Source organism: Ovis aries, chromosome 7, assembly GCF_016772045.2.
Source record: "Ovis aries strain OAR_USU_Benz2616 breed Rambouillet chromosome 7, ARS-UI_Ramb_v3.0, whole genome shotgun sequence".
NCBI classification, from domain to species: domain Eukaryota; kingdom Metazoa; phylum Chordata; class Mammalia; order Artiodactyla; family Bovidae; genus Ovis; species Ovis aries.
The window spans coordinates 24707207-24729348 of record NC_056060.1 but is presented as its reverse complement, the minus strand read 5'-3'; the positions used below and the strand labels follow the sequence as shown (position 1 = coordinate 24729348).

Genomic DNA, 22142 nt, shown 5'->3' with positions numbered 1-22142 from the left:
AACAACCCAAAGATGTCAACAGAATTCTATAACTCCCCCTATTTCCACCAGCTGAGACATCAAAGAATGCACACATGTGGCTCTGCTGAATTATTTCTTTAGAAAAGAAGCTTCTTATATTTTTTTCTCTAGAAAACAATCAGCTGATTGATTCATGTGGAAATTTCATACGGAAATGTCCAAACTATCACTTGTCTGGAGAATTCCACAGACAGAGGAGCCTGGTGGGATCCAGTCCATGGGGTCTCAAATAGACAGGACTGAGCAACTAGCACTTTCACTTCACTTTCAGAAGCTGACTAGTGACAAGTCAGATGAGTCCAGTCAGGACCATCACCACCTACTAAAATGAACCAATGACTCCTCAAGGGCTTAAGGAAGAGAAGATGCCTGGATTCAAATCTGAGTGCAGTAGGTGCCAAACCATATCCAATGCACCCTTTGGGAACCGAAGGTGGTGCACATTGGGCAGAAAAGGCACTGCCCTCTAGGGTCAGAAAGTGAGTGTTCCTTAAAGAGCTCAAATTCTGACTTTGAACTCATCCTAGGACACTATGTGCTAAGTAGGGTCAGAGTACTCTTCCTTGGCTGACTCAAACCTAGGAATTAAATCACTTCCCTGAGCTGATGGGGCTTCCCTGGTGGCACAGATGGTAAACTGAGGAGCAATTGCGTCCCTCGATGATTCTCTTCTAGCTTAACCCATCTTCTTTACTGGCCTGACTTTATCACCCTTGCCTGGAAGGGAAGGAAAGAGAAAGGGTGAGTGAGGGAGGGGGTGCCGTTTAAGTGAGGAGAGCAGCAGATAAATAGAGATCATCCTGTAGGAAACAGTAGGGATCCCGGAGGCAGTCAGCCGCAGAAAGTGTGCACGGGGACATTCTGCAACTGCCCGAAGTTTGCTGGCTTAACAGCAAATGATGAGACCATCTGACTTCACTCCCTGCTCCCCTCCCTGGGGCAGCCCGCTGTGGGGCACGTGCACTTTCAAGGCTCTCCAGCTCTCTTCTCTCAACTTGAAAAAGCCCCAGCTTAAATGCTATCCCTTTGGCAAGTCCTTATCCGGGTCCTGTAGTGAGGACGTGATCAAGAAACAAAACCTTGGCAGCGGTGGGATTCGAACCCACGCCTCCAGAGAGACTGGAGCCTAAATCCAGCGCCTTAGACCGCTCGGCCACGCTACCTTACCCACACCGAGTATTTCCCTACACTTGCTAGTTATACCTTTCTGCCTTGTTTTTCAGCGTTGTCCTCTACTCTGTGATCCCAAACCTTGATTCTAGATATCACCAGAGGACACTAAGAAAGTTCTTCTCTGCTCTACTAGAACTCGAACCTGTATCCACCCAACCCAAATAGCTTTTCTCACTCGAGGAACTAAAAGGGAAATAACTTCAAAGCCAAGTATCGCTCCGGAAGCGCAGCTCTTAGGGTGTGGAATGAAGCAGCTTCCCGAAGGTGGGTCACATCAGCTTCTGCTCTGCGTCCAGTAAGCGCTCAAAAACTACTTGTTGATTGGACAAAAAGTGATTAGTATCCATATCGCTTGGGGATACTGATGGTGGTGGAGTAAAAATGAGCAAAGCTGCCTTTCCCTGTCAGCTCCGCGTGCCTGGACTTCAATTTTTTGCTAAATTTTGAGTTCGATACTTTTTTATTCTGAAGCTAGGAGAGCAGTCTTGAGTCTCCAGGAGGCATGGATAGGGCGTGCGTTAAAGGATTAACATAAATAAATAAACAAAAACCAAAACGAAACAAAACTTATATCCTAGTTCCCTTTTGCTCTTAGTGGCCTAGAGCCCAAAAAGCCGACGCCAATCAATGCCCGCTGCCTAGTTGTCAGCCCAAGCAGAATCTTCCCAACTCAGCCTGTTGCAAGAGAAGGCTGTCTTTTAGGTTGGATCGGTTCCTGCTTCCAGGGAGCCTTCAGTCCCTTTCTTTGGAACATATATTTCTGCGTCTCCCAGAGAGGTCCTGTCTCCCCTGCGCAGTTGTAGCCATGCCCCGGTTATTACCACTGGCGACTGCGGAAGGAGAAGCCAGACAAGCCCTTCTCCAGGGACTGAGGCATGATTCTGAGCCCAGGCTGGTACTCTGCGTGCTCCCGCACCTCATCCTACCCAGAACCCCGAGCCTGCAGGCCTACGGAGAGGAGCCTGGGAACGGAGTCGGAAAGAGAGAAAGTTAGCATTACACTGTCACTCCTCTTGACACAGAGAAGAGTAGCCACACACATCAGTTTTCCAAACGCTTGAGCATCTGTTTAGAGTCCACACACTTGAGTCTCCGTGTTCCCTATGCGGAAAGGAACTCTTGCTTCTTTTCCTTACAACGAATTGGAAATTACAGAACGACCAGATGCTGCTATCTCTTTCGCTAGTGTGGCTGTAGCAGAATTATTTCACAACTACTGCCTAGACTTGTTGGAGGTGGTGGTGGGGTCGGGGAACAGGTGGCAGCAAAAGGCTGGGTGGTGGGACTGGGGGATATTTGGGCCAATTTTCTGCCTTCTAAGAAAGTAGAAATTGTGGCTCCTTGATGACATCGGATCACACCCTCCATTTAATAACATTAAAGCTATTTGGGGAGCACATTTCCACGAAGAGCTTTAAATAGGGAGATTGTATATGTTCATGTTCTGTGCACCCCTCTCTCTTGCAAATATACAGTCTATGTTAGGGAAGAAGCACCCAGACCTGGCTTACTTCCTTAAGAACAGACACTTGTCACTGTCTCTTAATTTCCCCCAGGAGAAGAGAAAATTAATCCTATGGTGGTGTTGGGGGTTCCCTGGACATATAAAGGGGATTTTCCCAGAGCCTCCTGTAAAATTCTGTGGTCTTTGTTCTAGGTGGAATTGTGTCCCTCCAAAAGGTTATATAGAAGTCCTAATCCCCAGTGCCCCAATATGTGACCTTATTTGGAAACAAGATATTTACAGAAGTAACCAAGTTAAAATGAAGTTATTAATGTGAACAGTAATCCAAAATGGCTAGTGTCCTTATACAAAGGGGAAATTTGGGCATAGAGACAGAGATCTCTTCTTGAAATCCAGTAAGTTTTAACATAAAAGTGAAGGGAGCAGGGATTGGAGCAAGACTGCTAACTCAGATCCTCTGTGGGATCTCTGTCAATGAACCACAATGCATTTTCAAGGGTTAAAGAGGTAGGCATATTGGGGCCAGAGCTCCCTGCTGCTGTGGAGAGAGACATCACTGGAGAGGCGCATCTCTCCAGCGGCAGAGCACTGACTCTCAAATGTCAGCAGGCATCATAGTCACCTGAGAGCTTATTAAAAAGACAAATCGTTGGACTCAGCTCTTGGAATTGCTGATTTAGAAGACCAAGGGCCTAAGAATTTATATTTCTAACAGGTTTTTAGGTGATGCAAATGCTACTGATCCAGGGACCATGCTTTGAGAACCATTGATTGCAGCAGAGATCAGTTTTGTAGAATTTTTGAATTCTAGCAGAAATGAGGAAGGTGAACTAAAGAAGTTAAAGATCTGCAGATGTCTTGAAAGCAGTGTGCAGGGAAGAGATAGTGCTCACTGTGGTGGCAGTGGGGGAAAAAATGAGAAGCCTTAGATATAAAGATCTGGAGATGTCTTGAAAGCAATGTGCAGGGAAGAGATGTGTGCTCAGTGTGGTGGCAGTGGGGGAAAAAATGAGAAGTCTTAGATATAAACGAGAGGGAAAAGCAGAAAACCTTGGCAAAATAGTAAAGACAACTGTTAGGGACAAGGAGAAGTTCTTTCCAATACTAAGGAACAGTACTGACCACTTTATGACCCTTAAGACATGAATAGACTGTGAACCCAAGGATGCCCAGGACTAGAAGCGCTGGTGATCTCAGATGAACTACACAAAAATGGAACCAAATTGTGCTATCTTCTGAGGTCTCTGGGCAAGTGTGTTTGTTTTGCTGGGCATGACAGGTGAGTATGCAGGCGAAACTAGGAGAAATGCTTGCACCGTTACCCTCTCTTGGGCCACATGGACAGCTCTTCACATGTTCAAATTAATCAAATGAGATCATCCTGGAAACGCAGTACCAGGGGTCTTTCTCATCTGTGGAAGAACCTCAGAGCTTTGAAATCTAGAAGGTCTGAAGTCCATGAACAATGAACCTGCAGGTTCTTGGTGCAAGAGCAGGGAATCTCAACTACCTTGATCTTCTAAGTCCAAATGTGCTTTTTATTATGCCAGTTTCACAGGCTTCAACAAGGTGGCGTGCACACCCTTGCCAGTGATGTGCAAAATACCTGTATTCTCCTTTGAATCATACAGACCTAAGAATGTCTGCCAGGACACGAAACCTATACTCCTCCATTCTGTCAGCAGAGTGATTGAAGTTTGTGTGGACTGACAAAATGTACAACGTGGGAGTTGTGAGTTAAGTTTTATCTAGGGAGACTATAGCTCAGGAGACAGTGTCTCAGAGAGCTCTGAGGAACTCTCTGCTCTGAAGACGGAGGGAAGTGTGAAGTGTGCAGTGTCGCTCAGCTGTGTCTGACTCTTTGTGATCCCATGGACTATAACCCGACAGTCTTCTCTGCCCACGGGATTCTCCAGGCAAGAATACTGGAGTGGGTTGCCATTCCCTTCACCAGGGGATAGGGGAAGTCAGTATTCTATATGATTTGAGTGAAGGGGGATATGTTCAGCCAAGCACACATTTTGGCAGAGGCCTACTGCTAATCACAAGGAGAAAATGTTTCTGTTAATGATTTTAGTGCTTTTCCAGATGTGAGAAGATCCAAGAATTTGAGCTCATAAAATCTTCTCCTGAAAATAACTACCTGAATACCCTGTTCTACCAGTTTTTCCTAGAGCACAGAGTGCCTCATTCCTGATCCCTACCCTGAGCTCCTTTCAGGATGTGTTGAAGGTCAGTGACTGTAGCAGCTAGTGACTTAATCCTTGTAGAGGCAGAGGGCAAGTGGCAATTTTTAGTTGACGTATGCATAGTAAACTTTATTTAAAATTTGTTTTTTAGGAATCTATCCAGTTACCTCTCAATACCACATATTGGTTACTGTGTTCATGAAATTTTCAATGATCTCACTGAATATTTTGTCTACTTGTTTAACACTTACTGAGAGAGATTTGTCCAAATATCCAGTCATGATTGTGTGTTTTTTTTATTTCTATTTCTTCTCCCAGTTCTGTCTACTTTTGTTTCTTACCTCTGACTATGTGTTATAAGACTATTGTGGGAGAGCTTAAACAGAATTCATTTTTAGGGAAGTTTTAAGTCTACAGCAAAAGTGAATAAGTGCATAGAGTTCCCCTATACCTCTTGCCCCTACACATGCACAGCCTTCTCCACCATCAACATTCTACACTAGGGTGGTGTCGAATGGTACATTTGTTACAAGCAATGAATCACACTGATACATCATTGTCACTCCCAGCCATGGTTTACATTTGGGGTCACCCTATTTTTTTTTAATTTTTTATTTTGTATTGGGTATAGTAGGTTAACAATGTTGTGATAATTTCAGGTGAACAGTGAAGGGACTCAACCATATACATTTGCATGGAGCCTTTCTCCCCCAAACTCTACATTAGGGATCACTCTTGGTGTTATAAGTTCTATGGTTTCTGACAAATGTATGGCGTATATCCACCGTATCAAATAGAACAGTTTCACTGCCCTAAAAGTCTTCTGTGCTCTAAATATTCATCCCTCTCTCCCCACAACCCTTAGCAACCAATGATCATTTTGTCGTGTCCATAGTTTTGCCTTTTTCTCAGAACATTTGTAGCTGGAATTATGTAATATGCAGCCTTTCCGATGGACTTCTTTCACTTAGTAAAATGCATTTGAGCTTTTTGTCTTAGCTCAGGCTGCCATACAGAATACCACAGATTGGGTGACTTGAACAACAGAATTTTATTTACTCACAGTTATGGAGGCTAGAAGTCTAGAGTGCTAGGATGGTTGGATTCTGATGCAAGTTATCTTCCTGGCTTGCAGTCAAGCATTTTGTCCTCACATGGTACAGAGAGAGAAAGAGAAAGTTAGCTTTTTGGCATCTCTTTTAAGAAGGGCACTAATCCCAGCATGAGGGCTCCATCTTCATGATGTTATCTAACCCTATGTACCCCCAAAAGACCCGTCTCCAAATACCATTACATTGGAGGTTAGTGTTTCAACATATGAATTTGGGGGAAACATAGGCATTCAGTTCATACTATTTCTGCCGTGTCTTTTCATGACTTGATAGCTCATGCCTATAGGTCTTAGTGCTAAATAATAGTCCATTCTATGGATGTACCAAAAGGAATATTGTGCTTTGTATAGAATTGACCCTTTAATAATAAAATATTCCTCAATATCTCATATAGTATTTCTCACCGTAAAGAATCTATTATCTTTGACTTAAAGCTCAACATTCAGAAAATGAAGATCATGGCATCTGGTCCCATCACTTCATGGGAAATAGATGGGGAAACAATGGAAAGTGTCAGACTTTATTTTTTTGGGCTCCAAAATCACTGCAGATGGTGACTACAGCCATGAAATTAAAAGATGCTTACTCCTTGGAAGAAAAGTTATGACCAACCTAGATAGCATATTCAAAAGCAGAGACATTACTTTGCTGACTAAGGTCCGTCTAGTCAAGGCTATGGTTTCTCCTGTGGTCATGTACGGATGTGAGAGTTGGACTGTGAAGAAGGCTGAGCACCGAAGAATTGATGTGTTTGAACTGTGGTGTTGGAGAAGACTCTTGAGAGTCCCTTGGACTGCAAGGAGATCCAACCAGTCCATTCTGAAGGAGATCAGTCCTGGGATTTCTTTCGAAGGAATGATGCTAAAGCTGAAACTCCAGTCCTTTGGCCACCTCATGCGAAGAGTTGACTCATTGGAAAAGACTCTGATGCTGGGAGGGATTGAGGGCAGGAGGAGAAGGGGACGACAGAGGATGAGATGGCTGGATGGCATTACTGACTCGATGGACGTGAGTCTGAGTGAACTCCGGGAGTTGGTGATGGACAGGGAGGCCTGGCGTGCTGCGATTCATGAGCTCTCAAAGAGTCAGACACGACTGAGCGACTGAACTGAACTGAACTGAACTGAGGTAGCTACATCAGCTTTTTTGTTGTTGTTAATTTTCATAGTATGTCTTTTCCATTTTTTACTTTTAACATATCTGTATGATGGAAAAAATTTCATATATTGAGGTATAGGCACATTATTCTAGCTTATACACAATTTGGCTTGAACTTTATGCTAACTAGAACAGTCTGTCTTATGACCTGTCAAACATGGGTTGTACATCTGCTTTAACCATTAAAGAAAAGAATTGATTTTTAAGTCAAAATGGAGTAACTGTGGTTTAGGCATTCCAAATGGAGCTGGGTGGCCATTGTGGATATGGTTTCAGACATGTTCCTGAATCTAAGAACTAGAATTTTGTTGTTGTTGTTGTTTGCTTGTTTTAACTGTATGGGACTCAAAGATACCGCCAGCTGTTCTCAAAATAGCATCTGCTAGCAGCAATCAGCCTGTAACGGAAGAACCGCAAACATGCACTTGTAGGTGGATTGGTAAACATTTACTACACATGATACTGGGAGTGAATGTTCCCCCTTAACACAGAGACACACACACACTCACTGGTGTTAGTTACACATTTTGTCTACATTATATGAATATTTGTATACTATGTGTAATTATTTAGAAATATTTTTTGACATCTAACGTAGAAAGTAATAAAATAATATGATTCTAACTCTACAGTAGTCCTTCACAAGATATTAATAGCATGAATAAAATTAATTTATTAAAATAAAACTCATAGTATTTTACTTTTTTGTGAAATATGACTTTCATAGTTCACTGATTTTAAGAAGAAATTAGTTGACAAAAAACTGACAGTTTCAGAGTTCTAAGAGTTACAAGTTTTTCGAATTACAAAAATTTCAAGTAATACTTGGTTTAAAATTACAGGGAGCAGTAAGAGGATTCGGAGGAATATGGATTTTCAATAAGTTTTTCACACTGTAACTGATTCTTTTAATTTTTCCTTAGTGAGCTAATTTCAGAATTTGGATTGGAACTAAATACTGAATTTATTTTAGCAACTTTAAAGTTTTATTTTAGAATGTATCATATATTCTATCAGAATTGTGAATTAGGAGGATTGATTAATTGGGGATTTGAGATAAGATTCCTGGAAATTGAGAAAACCCCAGAAATGTAATCTAGATTACTATCCATCTTGCTGTCCTGTACTCAAACTTAACAGTCAAGGTAAAATATTGTACATTGAGAAGTGTTGATTTTTATAGTTTTTGCTTTAATTGTCATAAAATTTATAGAATGACTGAGCTTGTCATCAGCTTCTAGCAGCTGACCTCACAAGCACAGGTGAAGAAAAGATATACGGAGTTCACTATCCATTTTATTTTATTCTTGTTTTAGGTGGTGATACTTCTTTACATCAAAACATTGATTTACAATAAAATGACTTTCAGTGTTTTAAACTAACTTAAGTATGCTAATAGCTCTGATTAGCCATTTTGAAATCTTTTTTAAAGTGAAATATTTCTAAGGTGATTTAACCTCCTTGTGTATATTTGACTTGAGTTACACTTTTCAGCGTTTTCTCTGGTTTGTCCCCAAACCACCACCGTTTAGAATGATTTGATCAAGTAGTCAAATCAGTATTATAAATATAAGTCTTCACAAATTCTTGCTAAAATTACAAAACTTTCAAAAGTGTATTCTGTCTACTGTAGTTTCATTTATCAGACTTTATGATTATTTTGAGATTGTTTTTAATATCATCTAGCAACCTAGGAAACAAGTACATATGGTTGTTTATGCCTTTTTTTTCAAGTTTTCAGAGTGTTTTATTTTACCCTTAATGGTAATAACAGACAAACATTTTGCTCTGAATTATGGTTTAGTCATGATACAGAGTTTCTCAAGTTTTTTTCCTTTTTCTTCAGCTAGCTTCTGACCACACCTTCTGTACTCTTCATAATAACTTATTTAACTTTGGAACCCAGTAGTTTAACAGTCAAGTGTAGCATTCAACTTCTTATAATTAAACATTTAATTGGTTTGTAACATTTAAAGCATAGTTTGCCAGTTTAAAGCTTTTATGACTTAGTAAGTGTAATGGTAAACTTATGTGAAAACGGATTCAGAGGTTTCTTTTGGAGTATGTTGAAATATCAAGATTATGTTTATTGGCTTTAAATTGATTTCTTGAAAATTAAAGATCTTAAAGTTTAGAGACATAATACTAGTTGGAATATGTGCTTTGCATCCTTTTGAACAAAAGATCTATTAAAACATGGTCTGAGGTTTAGAGGAGAGAGAAACATTGGAAGACTTCTATTTAATATTAAGGAACTTGTCTCACTTTGAGAGATGTGGCCAATTACTGGTAGTCATTTAGGAAAGGTCAGGCCTGTGTCTGTCTGGCTCTGTTTTTAATCTCTGTAGAATGACCTTCACTTCAAAATAGGTGGTAAGTGAAAAGTGCATTTGTATAAAAACATGAAAAGCCTTTTCATGGAAAACTTGTCACAGTTTTCAATGACAAACTTGGTTATGTCATTAGGTATAATTGAATTTGTGATATAAGAAAAAAGCCAGGTGTATAGATTCTATTTGATAAGTAGTACATACCTGAGAGGTAGGTTTGATAAATTTGTGACGTTCTGAAGTATTTCAAAGCATTTTTGAAAGCTTGAGAGTAATGTTACTGAGAGTAATGTATAATGGCATTTTATGTATAATGTTGGCATTAATGTATAATGGCATTTAATGTATTATGTTACTGAGAGTAATGTATAATGGCATTTTCTTGATGTAGGTATGTATAAGTGTACTCCTAACCTTGAAAAGGGATGGTTAATAGATATTCTTATGAGTAGGAGAATCTAAGAGTATTCATATAACTCATAGGTGCTTAAACTTGTCTTAGCAAAGAGTTTTTCCTTCTTCAGATTAAAACAGTACTTGAGTTAACGAACTGGCATTATCTGTTGAACACAGATGGCCCTTCTTGGTCTCTTACAAAGAGGAAATAAACTCAAAGTGACTCTAAAAAGATAGAATGTAAGGGAGATAAAATTTAGATATGAGGAGCTTCCTGTTACTTTTACTTACTTTAGGTTACCAACCCAGTGAGAAGTAAAAAAATTGGTAGAACTTAAAAGTATTTAGTCTGTAGGCTGCCCCGCTCTTGTGTGTGTGCTCAGTGCTCAGTGCTGTCTGACTCTCTGTGACCCCGTGGACTGCAGCCTGCCAGACTGCTCTGTCCATGGAGTTTTCCAGGCAAGAATACTGGAGTGGGTTGCCATTTTCTACTTTCCAGGCAGGAGGCCCAACAAAATAGACAAAATCCTTGCCCGCAGAGATCTTATGTTCTGATAACAAACTCTTCCTTAGGTTACAGCTGTGCTCCCTTCATGGATGACTTGAATTATGAGTGGGATTTGGCATGTGTGATGTTTTGTACACTTTGCTTAGAAGCTGTGATTAGAGCTTTACTATTTTTAACAAGAAAGAAAGAAGAGGAGGTTTTCTATGACTGGACAAAAACTGGAATATGAAAAGAGGAAATAGGAAGAGGGAAATAATGTTGTATCTAAGGTTAAAATGTGAGCCAAAGATAAAAAAAAGAGAGATTCCTACATTAGGCATGTGGGAAGCTGGGGAGAACACCATTTAGGAGTTCTTGGACAGGAGAATGGGAGAAAAGATGGAATAGTGGGAGAAGAGTAAACAGGGCTTTTAACAAGTCTGGTTTAAGTAACTTGGGATGTTCCTATAAAACATATGTTATTTCTGTTTAGAAAAGATCCTTTTCCTTTTTTTTTTGTGAACAAAGTTGAAAGATTTGTGGTTGGCCAGTAGTGTCTGATGGAGAAGGCAATGGCACCCCACTCCAGTACTCTTGCCTGGAAAATCCCATGGATGGAGGAGCCTAGAAGGCTGCAGTCCATGGGGTTGCTGAGGGTCAGATACGACTGAGCGACTTCACTTTCACTTTTCACTTTCATGCATTGGAGAAGGAAATGGCAACCCACTCCAGTGTTCTTGCCTAGAGAATCCCAGGGACAGCGGAGCCTGGTGGGCTGCCATCTATGGGGTCGCACAGAGTCGGACACGACTGAAGTGACTTAGCAGTAGCAGCAGCAATCCTTGTTAAACAAACACCATTATTTTTTGCCAGATCTAATCCTAAACCTTGACAAACAACTTACATAACTTTGCAGTTTTTGCCAATGTAAGCTTCTCCCATTTTGTAGGCCACTGCAACACAGTTCAAGAGCTTATTGAATCTGTGTCTCCTGGGTTATAGTCTTTGGTTTGGCACAGATCAAACTCTTTTTTATTTCTGTTGTTTATTGATTATTTCTGTTAACACATGTATTTACATTTAAAATATGTTTTCTATAAACAGCATAGAGTTAGACCTAATTTTACTCAATCTAGCAATTTTTGCTTTTAACAACAGTATTTGTTTCACTTATGTTAAATGTAATTTCTGAAACAAAGGAGATTAAGTCTCCTGATAGCTATTTTCTTTCTATTATTCCCATCAATACTTTTTAAAAACAACTTTATTGAGATATGGTCTATATACCTAAATTCATCCTTGTAAGTGTACAATTCAATGACTCTTTTAGCAAATTTATCAAGTTGTACAACCATCACTATAATCAAGGTTTAAAACATTTGTATCATCCGACAATAAGATCCCTCTTTATCTTTTCTTTGTTTCTCATTCCTTATTAACCAAGAATTCCAGGAACAGAGACCTGGTTGAGACCAAAAAAAAAATGCTTTTTTGAGGGTTTGTTAAGACAGCAGCCCAGGAGGAACAAATTCAAAGAAGCGCTTGAATTGTGCCCACTGGATTACAAAACGAGGAAAGCTTACAGAGGCAAAAAGCGTGGGGTTACATAGGTTGTTTGTCAAGAATTAGAAGAAGTAAGGGTGCTTATTTCATAAAGATTGATTGGGGTTTGAAATGATAACACAGTTGTGAAATGGGTGGGGGACACTTTGAAACTACAAGCTTGTAGCTAGAACTTGCTATCAGATGTTGTTTTGAACTTGACTAGTGATGTCCTTGAGTTTGATACAGGTCAGAAAGTTCAAGCTCTCACCTCTTTAGTTTATTCTTAAGTATTTTGTTGTTGTTATTGCTGTTGTGCATGGGATTGTTTTCTTAATTTCCTATTTGCATAGTTAGTGTGTATAGCAATGCAACTGATTTTTGCATGTTGACTTTATATCCTGAAACTATACTGAGTTCACTTATTAGTTCTAACAGGTTTTTTTGGTTGTTGCTCAGTAGTTAGGATTTTTGGCATATATGACCATGTCATCTCTAAACAGAGATGATTTTACTTCTTTCCAATTTGGATGCTTTTTATTTCTTTTTCTTGTCTAATTGCTCTGACTAGGACTTCCTGTACTATGTTGAATAGAAGCGATGAGAGTGGGCATCCTTGCCTTGTATCAGATCTCTGAGGGAAAGATTTCAGGTTTATTATGGTGTTAGCTGTGGAATTTTCATATATGACCTTTGTTGTGTCGAGATAAGTCCTTTCTATACCTATTTTAGCGAGAGAATTTTTTTTTTTTATCATGAATGGATGTTGAATTTTGGCAAATGCTTTTTTTGCATCTAGAGATGGTCATGGAGAAGGGAATGGCAACCCACTCCAGTATTATTGCCCGGAAAATTCCATGAACAGAGTAGCCTGGAGGGCTACAGTCTATGGTGTCCTAAAGAGTTGGACTGGAGGAGGAAATGGCACCCCACTCCAGTATTCTTGCCTGGAGAATCCCATGGACAGAAGAGCCTGGCAGGCTACAGTCTATGGGGTCGCAAGAGTCGGACATGACTGGGCGACTAAGCATAGCACAGAGGTGGTCATGTGGCTCTCTTCTTTTTCTGTTAATATAGTTTATCACATTGATTGATTTGCATATGTTGAATCATCTCTCCATCCCAGAGATAAATCCTACCTGGTCATTTTGAAGATCCTTCTAATATACTGTTAAATTCAATTTGCTAGCATTTTGCATTGGTAGTGGCCTGTAATATTCCTTTCTTGTAGTGTCTTTGTCTTTTGTTGGTATCTGCATGATACTAGCTCCATAAAATGAGATTGAAAGTGTTCCTTGTTTTCCTGACATATGTATTCAACCCTGCGGCTGCTGCTGCTAAGTCACTTCAGTCGTGTCCGACTCTGTGCGACCCCATAGATGGCAGCCCACCAGGCTCCTCCATCCATGGGGTTTTCCAGGCAAGAGTACTGGAGTGGGGTGCCATTGCCTTCTCCGGTATTCAACCCTACTAGGGCAAATTTCCCTTGAGAAATGCCTGACTTTCCTTCACAGTCCTAATGTGTGATGCCAGACCCTCAGGAAGACATACTTTCCACTGAACAAATGTGTAGGAAACAAAGGTTGCCCTGTTAGGCAAATGAGTTTTTTAGGTGGGGCTTCTCTCACTGAAAAGTGCGTCTGCTTGAGGGTCTGAAATTATGAATTAGCCTGAGAAAGGAAGTCAGACATTTTTCAAAGGAAATCTGCCCCAGTAGGGCTAAATGCACATGCCACGTTAAACGGATTTCACCCAGTCTTTTGTTATAAACATTATCTTATATATTCTCAGTCTCAATAGGTAGCCATGTGTTTATTTTTAGGTTACTTCTCCTCTTTCCTGTAAGGATGCTGTGTGTGTGTTGGGTCGTGGGGGGGGGGCGGTATTCATCTCTGTTGGTGTTAGGTACACCGTTTAGTGACCATATAAAATGAGAATTGGCCCCTGAATTCAGACTAGTATCCTGGAATTTAAGTTAGATGAAAGCTGGAAGTCCCTTGGAGATGTTCAGTGCTTGTTTTACCAACAATTTCGGGAAGAGGAAACTAAAAGAATCTATTGGGTTCCAGATTTCTGGGGGCAATAATATCCTTTACTCTGAACATATCTGTGTAGTAGTTTGCTCTCCATTTCAAGTATTTATTAATACCACTGTGTGCTGGTCACTTTGTTAGGTATTTTGGAAACCCATACAACCTTCCCCTCAAGGAGCTGAGAATACAGTGCATAAAACTGCTTGTTGTTGTTCAGTCGCCAAGTATTGTCTGACTCTTTGCGACCCCATGAACTGCAGCACGCCAGGCTTCCCTGTCCTTCACTATCTCCCTGAGTTTGCACAATATCCATTGAGTTTGCACATATCCATTGAGTTTGCACAATATCCATTGAGTTTGTACATATCCATTGAGTCAGTGTTGCCATCCAACCATTTCATCCTCTGTTGCCTCCTTCTCTTCCTGCTCTCAATCTTTCCCAGCATCAGGGTCTTTTCCAATGAGTGTCAAAATATTGGAGTTTCAGCTTCAGCACCAGCCCTTCCAATGAATATTCAGGTTTCATTTCTTTAGGATTGACTGGTTTGATTTCCTTGCAGCCCAAAGGACTCTCAAGAGTCTTCCCTAGCACCAGTTTGAAAGCATCAGTTCTTCAGCGGTCAGCCTTCTTAATGGTACAACTCTCACATCCATACATGACTACTGGAAAAACCATAGCTTTCACTGTGCAGACCTTTGTTGGCAAAGTGTGTCTCTGCTTTTTAATACACTTTCTAAGTTTGTCATAGCTCTTCTTCCAAGCAAATGTCTTTTAATTTCATGGCTGCAGTCACCATCCACATTGATTTTGGAGACCAAGAAACGAAATCTGACAGTTTCCACATTTTCCCCATCTACCTGCCTTGAAGTAATAGGATCAGATGCTATGACCTTCATTTTTTGAATGTTGAGTTTTAAACCAGCTTTTTCACTCTCCTTTTTCACATTCCTCAAGAGGCTCTTTACTTCCTCTTCGCTTTCTGCCATTAGGGTGGTGTCATCTGCATATCTGAGGTTGTTGATATTTCTCCCAGCAATCTTGATTACAGCTTGTGATTCATCCAGCCCAGCATTTCGCCTGATGTACTCTGCATATAAGTTAAATAAACAGGATGACAATATACAGCCTTGACATACTCCTTTCCCAGTTTGGAACCAGTCTGTTATTCCATGTCCAGTTCTAACAGTTGCATTTTGGCTTGCATACAGGTTTCTCAGAAGGCAGGTCTGGTATTCCCATCTCATTAAGAATATGCCATATTTTGTTGTGTTCTACACAGTCAAAGGCTTTAGAGTAGTCAATGAGGCAGAAGTACATGTTTTGTGTGTGTGTGGTTTTTTTTTTTTCTTTTTTGGAATTCCCTTGCTTTTTCTGTGATACAGCTTATGTTAGCAATTTGATTTATGGTTCCTCTGCCTTTTCTAAATCCAGCTTGTACATCTGAAAGTTCTTGGTTCACATACTGCTGATAGTGTACTAAAACTGCGGATGGTATACTAACACTCTGAATTCTAAAAACAAGATAAAGCAGTTTATAACTAAGTGTAGTAGAATCTCCTTCCCTTTTTCTTTTCCATCTCACTCAGTTCTTTCTTTGTATCTTTTGTAGCATTTCCAAAAGGTGGACATAGACATAGATAGGAACACAGAATTTAGAAGTAATTCTGGAAGCTTAAAAAAATAAAAGGGTGCATTCTTTCAACAGTATATCATATAAGATGAAGAAATTCAGGAGGGAGAGAACAGTCTGATAATTCCATAACTGCCTGAGTGTAGTTGAATGAGTAATGGCACTCTGGATGCTTACTTCTGGGTGCTAGGGAACACCTCCATTACATGGGTCCTGTTCAAAATCCTGAGAGAGAGAGTAAAGACGAAGGAATAGCAAAGATGAAAGAGGTTCATAGGTTTCAGAGGGGAAATGAGATGAAATCTACTTGGTAAAAAAACAAAGATATTGTGAATTAGAACACTGAGATAATCTTTCCAGGATAAGTAGTGTTTGACAGGTATGGAGAAATTAAAAATCATTCTAGTTGAAGAAATAATAAACAAATGATCATAACTGGAAAAGGTGTGAGTTATATTTGGGGAATTATAAGTGGACCAAATGGACTGGAGCAGAGATCTGTATATGTGGCCAACATAAAACTGCCATTTGATAAATATTGATTCAAATATTAGAAGATAAAAGCTATAATGTAGAGACATGTATTAATACCTTCAGTGTTATTTAGGAGTATTTTAAGTTGAAAATAATTTTTCCTAAAATAGAAGGGAAAATTGCTGTAAAAATTCAGGGAAGTCTCATAGATTCTAAGAGGGAACACAGTGAGGCCTCTGGAGTGAGTCATAACTAGGGACTTGGAAGGTATACAGGCTTCCTTTTTTTACTATCACTGCTTTCTTTTTTGTGCTTTCTCTCCCTTAGGCCCTTTCTAGAGTAATGCATTCTCTGCTTCTCAGTCCATGTGGTAGAATACGATTGATGTTATAGCTCCTACCACTCTAATCTCCTTTCTAGTAATTGTGGGCTAGTTAAATTGGACCAACCTCCTTGAGGAAAAATGATAAAAATATTGGATAAGATTTTACCAAATCTTCGTAAAGGCATCAAAGTTCTAATATGATAACAAGAAACTAATAGGCCAGAATCTAAGGGAAAAATGAAATCTGAGAGGTAAGGAAAGCATTAATCTTTGCAGCTCTTAAGACATTTGCTAATTACTGCAAAATTGGGTTATAGTTTTGGCAGCACCTTTGGGTGGGAGAAAAAGGAAGGGCAGATGTCAAGTTTCAGCACCCACCAAAAGTGGAAATTCACTAAGATACTCTTCCAAATATTAAGTTGGGACCCCAAAGAGCTATGCCCACAAGATAAGAATGAATAAGAAGTTAACCTTTCACTTACAGTAATTGTTGTGGAGCTCAACAGAAATCAGCTGAGCTTAGAAAGGGAAAATAAAAAGAACAGCTTTCAACTTTTACTGGGAAGCTAGGACCACAGGTATGCTTTTTCTCTGATTTGCAGTTTGGCCTTACATCATCTTGGAGGCCCAAGCAATGTCTGACCATGAACCTTTTTTAGAGTCCTTTTGGGCTGATAATGGTTCAGGAACATATGAGAAACAAAAGCTATGTAATTTTTTTTGTTCCAGGAAGAAACTTTCATCTTGACCTCAAAATTCACTGCTTATAATTTTGCAAAGATATTGAGCAGTATACATTCAAAGATGAACAGTTACACAGGAAACAATTCGACATGAGTAAGAATCAACTATAAGCAACAGATAGCATAATACAGATTATCATAGATATTAAAACAATATAATTGCTATGTTTAAAGAGATTTTTAAAAAGCTGGCAGATATCTGCAAATAATATGAAGTTATAGAATTTGGCTTAGCAGTTTTGAAAAAGAAGCAAAACGTCTAAAATTGAAAATTACAATTTATAATTACAGTTGACTCAGTGGGTAGATTTAACAGCTGGTTAAATACAGCAGTAGTTGATTGTGAGTATGGAGACAAAAAGACAGTAAATATGAAAGAGAGGTTAAGCGATGAAGGATAGGATGTGAAGGTCTAATATACATTTATTCGTTTCATGAATGGAGAAAGAAAAGTAGAGAAAAAAAAAAAAAACTTAAAAAGATAATGGATGAGAATTTTCCAGAATGGAAGAAAGGCAACAATCTATCGATTTAAGAAATCCCAAACCCAAGAACCTGACACCTTCATCACTGGACAAATATGGGATTTCCCTGTGGAATTATTAACTCCTGGATTAGAGGAGTAAAGAAGATTATTTACACCTCTAAACTGAAATCTTCTCTGGATGCATCTGATTGGTGGAGCTAGGTCACATCCTCACTCTCAGCTGCCAGGTGGGAAAGCAAGTTTTCTAGGACAATCTTACTAACAATATTGAAATTACAAAACAGTAAGGAAAATGTTTTAAAAATGTTGAATGGAAAAAAAAAATGTTGGACACACTCATATGACAAAGGCCTGCTGCTGCTGCTGCTAAGTCACTTCAGTTGTGTCCGACTCTGTGAGACCCCATAGACGGCAGCCCACCAGGCTCCCCCGTCCCTGGGATTCTCCAGGCAAGAACACTGGAGTGGGTTGCCATTTCCTTCTCCAATGTAGGAAAGTGAAAAGTGAAAGTGAAGTCACTCAGTCGTGTCGGACCCTCAGCGACCCCATGGACTGCAGCCTACCAGGCTCCTCCATCCATGGGATTTTCCAGGCAAGAGTACTGGAGTGGGGTGCCATTGCCTTCTCTGGACAAAGGCCTGCAACGGGGCTATTCAGAAAGCTTATTTTCAGGTATCTGCTGTTTTCTCTTTGTACTCTCTTCCTTCAAGAGCACATAATTCTTACAGGCTCTGACTCAATGAATGACCTCTGTAATTTGATCCTACCTTGACTTAACAATCTATAGAACTCTAGACACAAGAGTACCCTAGCTGTCATAAATTCCTATATCCTCCATCTCCACTTCAAATCCAGCCTGCCTAAATTCTAACATTTCTTCACCCCTCTGCCTTCTCCAGATACCCATCTCTCCTTTAGATTTTCTTTTTTCAGTATCATTTTGCTTCTTCAAAGTATGATATTTGAGAATTATCCTTCTTTCCTCTTTATTGTCTCTTATTTCTTCTTCATTCATATCTACCTTCAGCAGACTTTCCCTTGCCTGTATCTCTCTCATTTATTCCTTCCTTTCCAATCCCATAATATAATTCTCCTACATTTTATGTTTGACAATATGTACCATGGCCAGCCTCTGGTGTCCCCTTGACTTTGGTTTCTCTCCCCTTCAATCCAATCTTCATATTCATGCCTTGTGAATTTCCCTGTTCAATTTTTAAAGGGGTATAACTTCCTTCCAGAATTTTCTAAGTCTCCTGCTAACCTATTTTACAATACCTCACTTCCACAAGGGCTGGCATCTGCCCCAGCCAGTGTTCTGCCTTGGCACTTTAGATGCCAAGGTCTTTCTCTCCAACTTTGCTCATAATTTTTTTCTCTACCAAGGATTACTCAGTCCCCAAACTTGTGTAAGTCTTAACTTGCCCTCAAAGTGCAGTTCAAGTTCCATCCCCTCCTGAAGGCTGCCTCTGTGATGGCTCACTCTGCAGGTCTGTGAACCTTAGCGCTGTTACCGCTCTTTCACAGTCGGCACAGCTGCTTCTCACTGTTCTCCTTCATGAAAACGAACATTCTTTTATACCACAAGACTGTGCCGCTGGCTTCAAAGTAAAGACCAAATCTAGAGGTCTCATTCCGCCTAGCACAGAATTGGAGTTCAGTGTTTATCCAATAAAGGGATGAACGAATTAACGAATGCCTGTTCTGGCACTAAGACTTGAGCTGTGGAGAAATCGCTAATCTAATGAACTTGGGGCAAGCGGTTGGTTGGTGCATGTCCTAAGTCAAACAGAAAACCAAATGTGGATGTCGAAATTTAGTCTGAGAGATCTGTGGTCGACGATTTCCTCTATGTAGAATTTCCCTTCTTGGTTTTCACAATGTGCAGAGGGTGGAGGGTGGAAAACTTTCACTGCATTAGACTATGTTGGATTGGGCAAATTTCTGCATTCTTAAGCTAGTGGTAGTTCCTGTCACTGACCCCATATTGCGCTGTCCCCAGCAAGAGACTACAGAGTTCCAATAGTGACCTAAATCAAATCGCTTATGATTATACAGTGGAAGTGACAAATAGATTCAAGGGATTAGATCTTATATAGACAGAGCTCCTGAAGAACTATGGACAGAGGTTTGTAACATTGTACAGGGGGCGGTGATCAAAATCATCCCCAAGAAAAAGAAAAGCAAAAAGGCAAAATGGCTGTCTGAGGAGGCCTTAGCTGAGAAAAGAAGAGAAGTAAAAGGCAAAGGTGAAAAGGAAAGATATATCCATCTGAATGCAAATTTCCAAAGAATAGCAAGGAGAGATAAGAAAGCCTTCCTAGGTGAACAATGCAAAGAAATAGAGAGAAACAATAGAATGGGAAAGGCTAGAGATCTCTTCAAGAAAATTAGAGATACCAAGGGAACATTTCATGCAAAGATGGGCACAATAAAGGACAGAAGTGGTGTGGACCTAACAGAAGCAGAAGAGATTAAGAAGAAGTGGCAAGAATACAGATAAGAACTATACAAAAAAGATCTGCATGACCCAGATAACCACGATGGTGTGATCACTCACCTAGAGTCAGACATCCCGGAGTGGGAAGTTAAGCAGGCCTTTAGGAAGCATCACTACAAACAAAGCTAGTGGAGGACATGGAATTTCAGCTGAGCTATTTCAAATCCTAGAATATGATGCTGTTAAAGTGCTATATTCAATATGTCAGCAAATTTGGAAAAGTCAGCAGTGGCCACAGATCAAGAAAAGGTCAGTTTACATTCCAGTACCAAAGAAGGGCAACACCAAAGAATGTTCAAACTACTGCACAATTGCACTCATTTTACATGCTAGTAAGGTAATGCTCAAAATCCTTCAAGCTAGGCTTCCACTGAGAACTTCCGGATGTACCAGCTGGATTTAGAAAAGGCAGAGGAACCAGAGATCAAATTGCCAACATTCATTGGATCATAGGAAAAACAAAAGAACTCCAGAAAAATATCTATTTCTGCTTCTTTGACTACGCTAAAGCCTTTGACTGTGTGGATCACAACAAACTGTGGAAAATTCTTAAAGGAGATACCAGACCATCTTACCTGCCTCCTGAGAAACCTGTATGCAGGTCAAGAAGCAACAGTTAGAACCATACATAGAACAAGGGACTGGTTCCAAACTGGGAAAATGGTATGTCAAGAGTATGTATATTGTCACCCTGCTTATTTAACTTCTATGAAGAGTACATCACGCGAAATGGCAGACTGGCTGAAGCACAAGCTGGAATCAAGATTTCCAGGAAAAATATCAACAACCTCAGATATGCAGATGACACCACCCTAAAGGCAGAAAGTGAAGAGGAAGTAAAGAGCCACTTGATGAAGGTGAAAAAGGAGAGTGAAAAAGCTGGCTTAAAACTCAACATTCTGAAAAATAAGATTATGGCATCTGGTCCCATCACTTCATGGCAAATAAGTGGGGAGACAATGGAAACAGTGAGAGACTATTTTCTTGGGCTCCAAAATCACCATGGACGGTGACTGCAGCCATGAAATTAAAAGACTCTTGATCCTTGGAAGAAAAGCTCTGACAAACCTATACAGCGTATTAAAAAGCAGAGACATCACTTTGCTGGCAAAGGAACAGATAGGCAAAGGTACGATTTTTCCGGTATTCATGCAAGGATGTGAGAGTTGGACCATAAGGAAGGCTGAGCACTAAAGAACTGATGCTTTCGAACTGTGCTGGAGAACACTCTTGAGAGTCCCTTGGACTCTAAGGAGATCAAATCAGTCAATCCTAAAGGAAATCAACCCTGAATATTCATTGGAAGGACTGATGCTGAAGTTGAAGCTCCAATACTTTGGCCACCAGATCCAAAGAGCCAATTCACTGGAAAAGACCCTGATACTGGGAAAGATTGAGGGCAGGAGGAGAAGGGGAGAGATGGTTGGATGGCATCACCAATGGACCATCACTCAATGGACATGAGTTTGGCTGAACTCAGGGAGATGATGAAGGACAGGAAAGCCTGGCCTGCTGCAGTCCATGGGGTTGCAAAGAATCGGAAACAACTGAGCGGCTGAGCAACAACAGATTGAAACGACATCCAGGTTTTTTTGCCCAGTACACACAGACACCTTAATAAAGGTCCAGCATAAAAGCTGTTTTAGAGAGCAAGGGACGGCAGTTACTTGCAGGGCCCTATAGCTCAGGGGTTAGAGCACTGGTCTTGTAAACCAGGGGTCGCGAGTTCAAATCTCGCTGGGGCCTATTGGGCAATTCTTTCACTCTTTTTAAAATCTCCTTCACCAGCTACCCACCTCTCTCGCGTAACTTGAACTCCAGCGGAAATTCCGCTAATTATAATTTCCCACCAGTTTCCAGATGTCCCAAATAAACACCCGAGCAGAACACTTACTTTTAGCTTCCAGTAGTAGGGGGCAAGTGCTGCTTTGCCGCCCTGATTGTGGCAGTCTGTTACAAACTGCGGCAAGTGCTGCCAAGCTCCGAGGACGCCCTGGTTTTGCGGGACCACAGCAAGAGCCGTGGGGGCGGCCCGTGCCGCGGCGGGACACAAGGGCGGTGAGGATCGAAGCCTTACAC

At 40.4% G+C, this 22142-nt stretch overlaps 2 non-coding genes across 2 annotated transcripts; one reads left to right on the top strand and one right to left on the bottom strand.

Moving 5' to 3' along the window:
* Positions 1–1102: 1102 nt before the first annotated feature.
* Positions 1103–1184, bottom strand: TRNAL-UAG (transfer RNA leucine (anticodon UAG)). Its single transcript has one exon. It is a non-coding gene; the product is annotated as a tRNA-Leu (tRNA).
* Positions 1185–21736: 20552 nt separating this feature from the next.
* TRNAT-UGU (transfer RNA threonine (anticodon UGU)) lies at positions 21737–21809 on the top strand. The gene has a single exon. It is a non-coding gene; the product is annotated as a tRNA-Thr (tRNA).
* Positions 21810–22142: the final 333 nt, after the last annotated feature.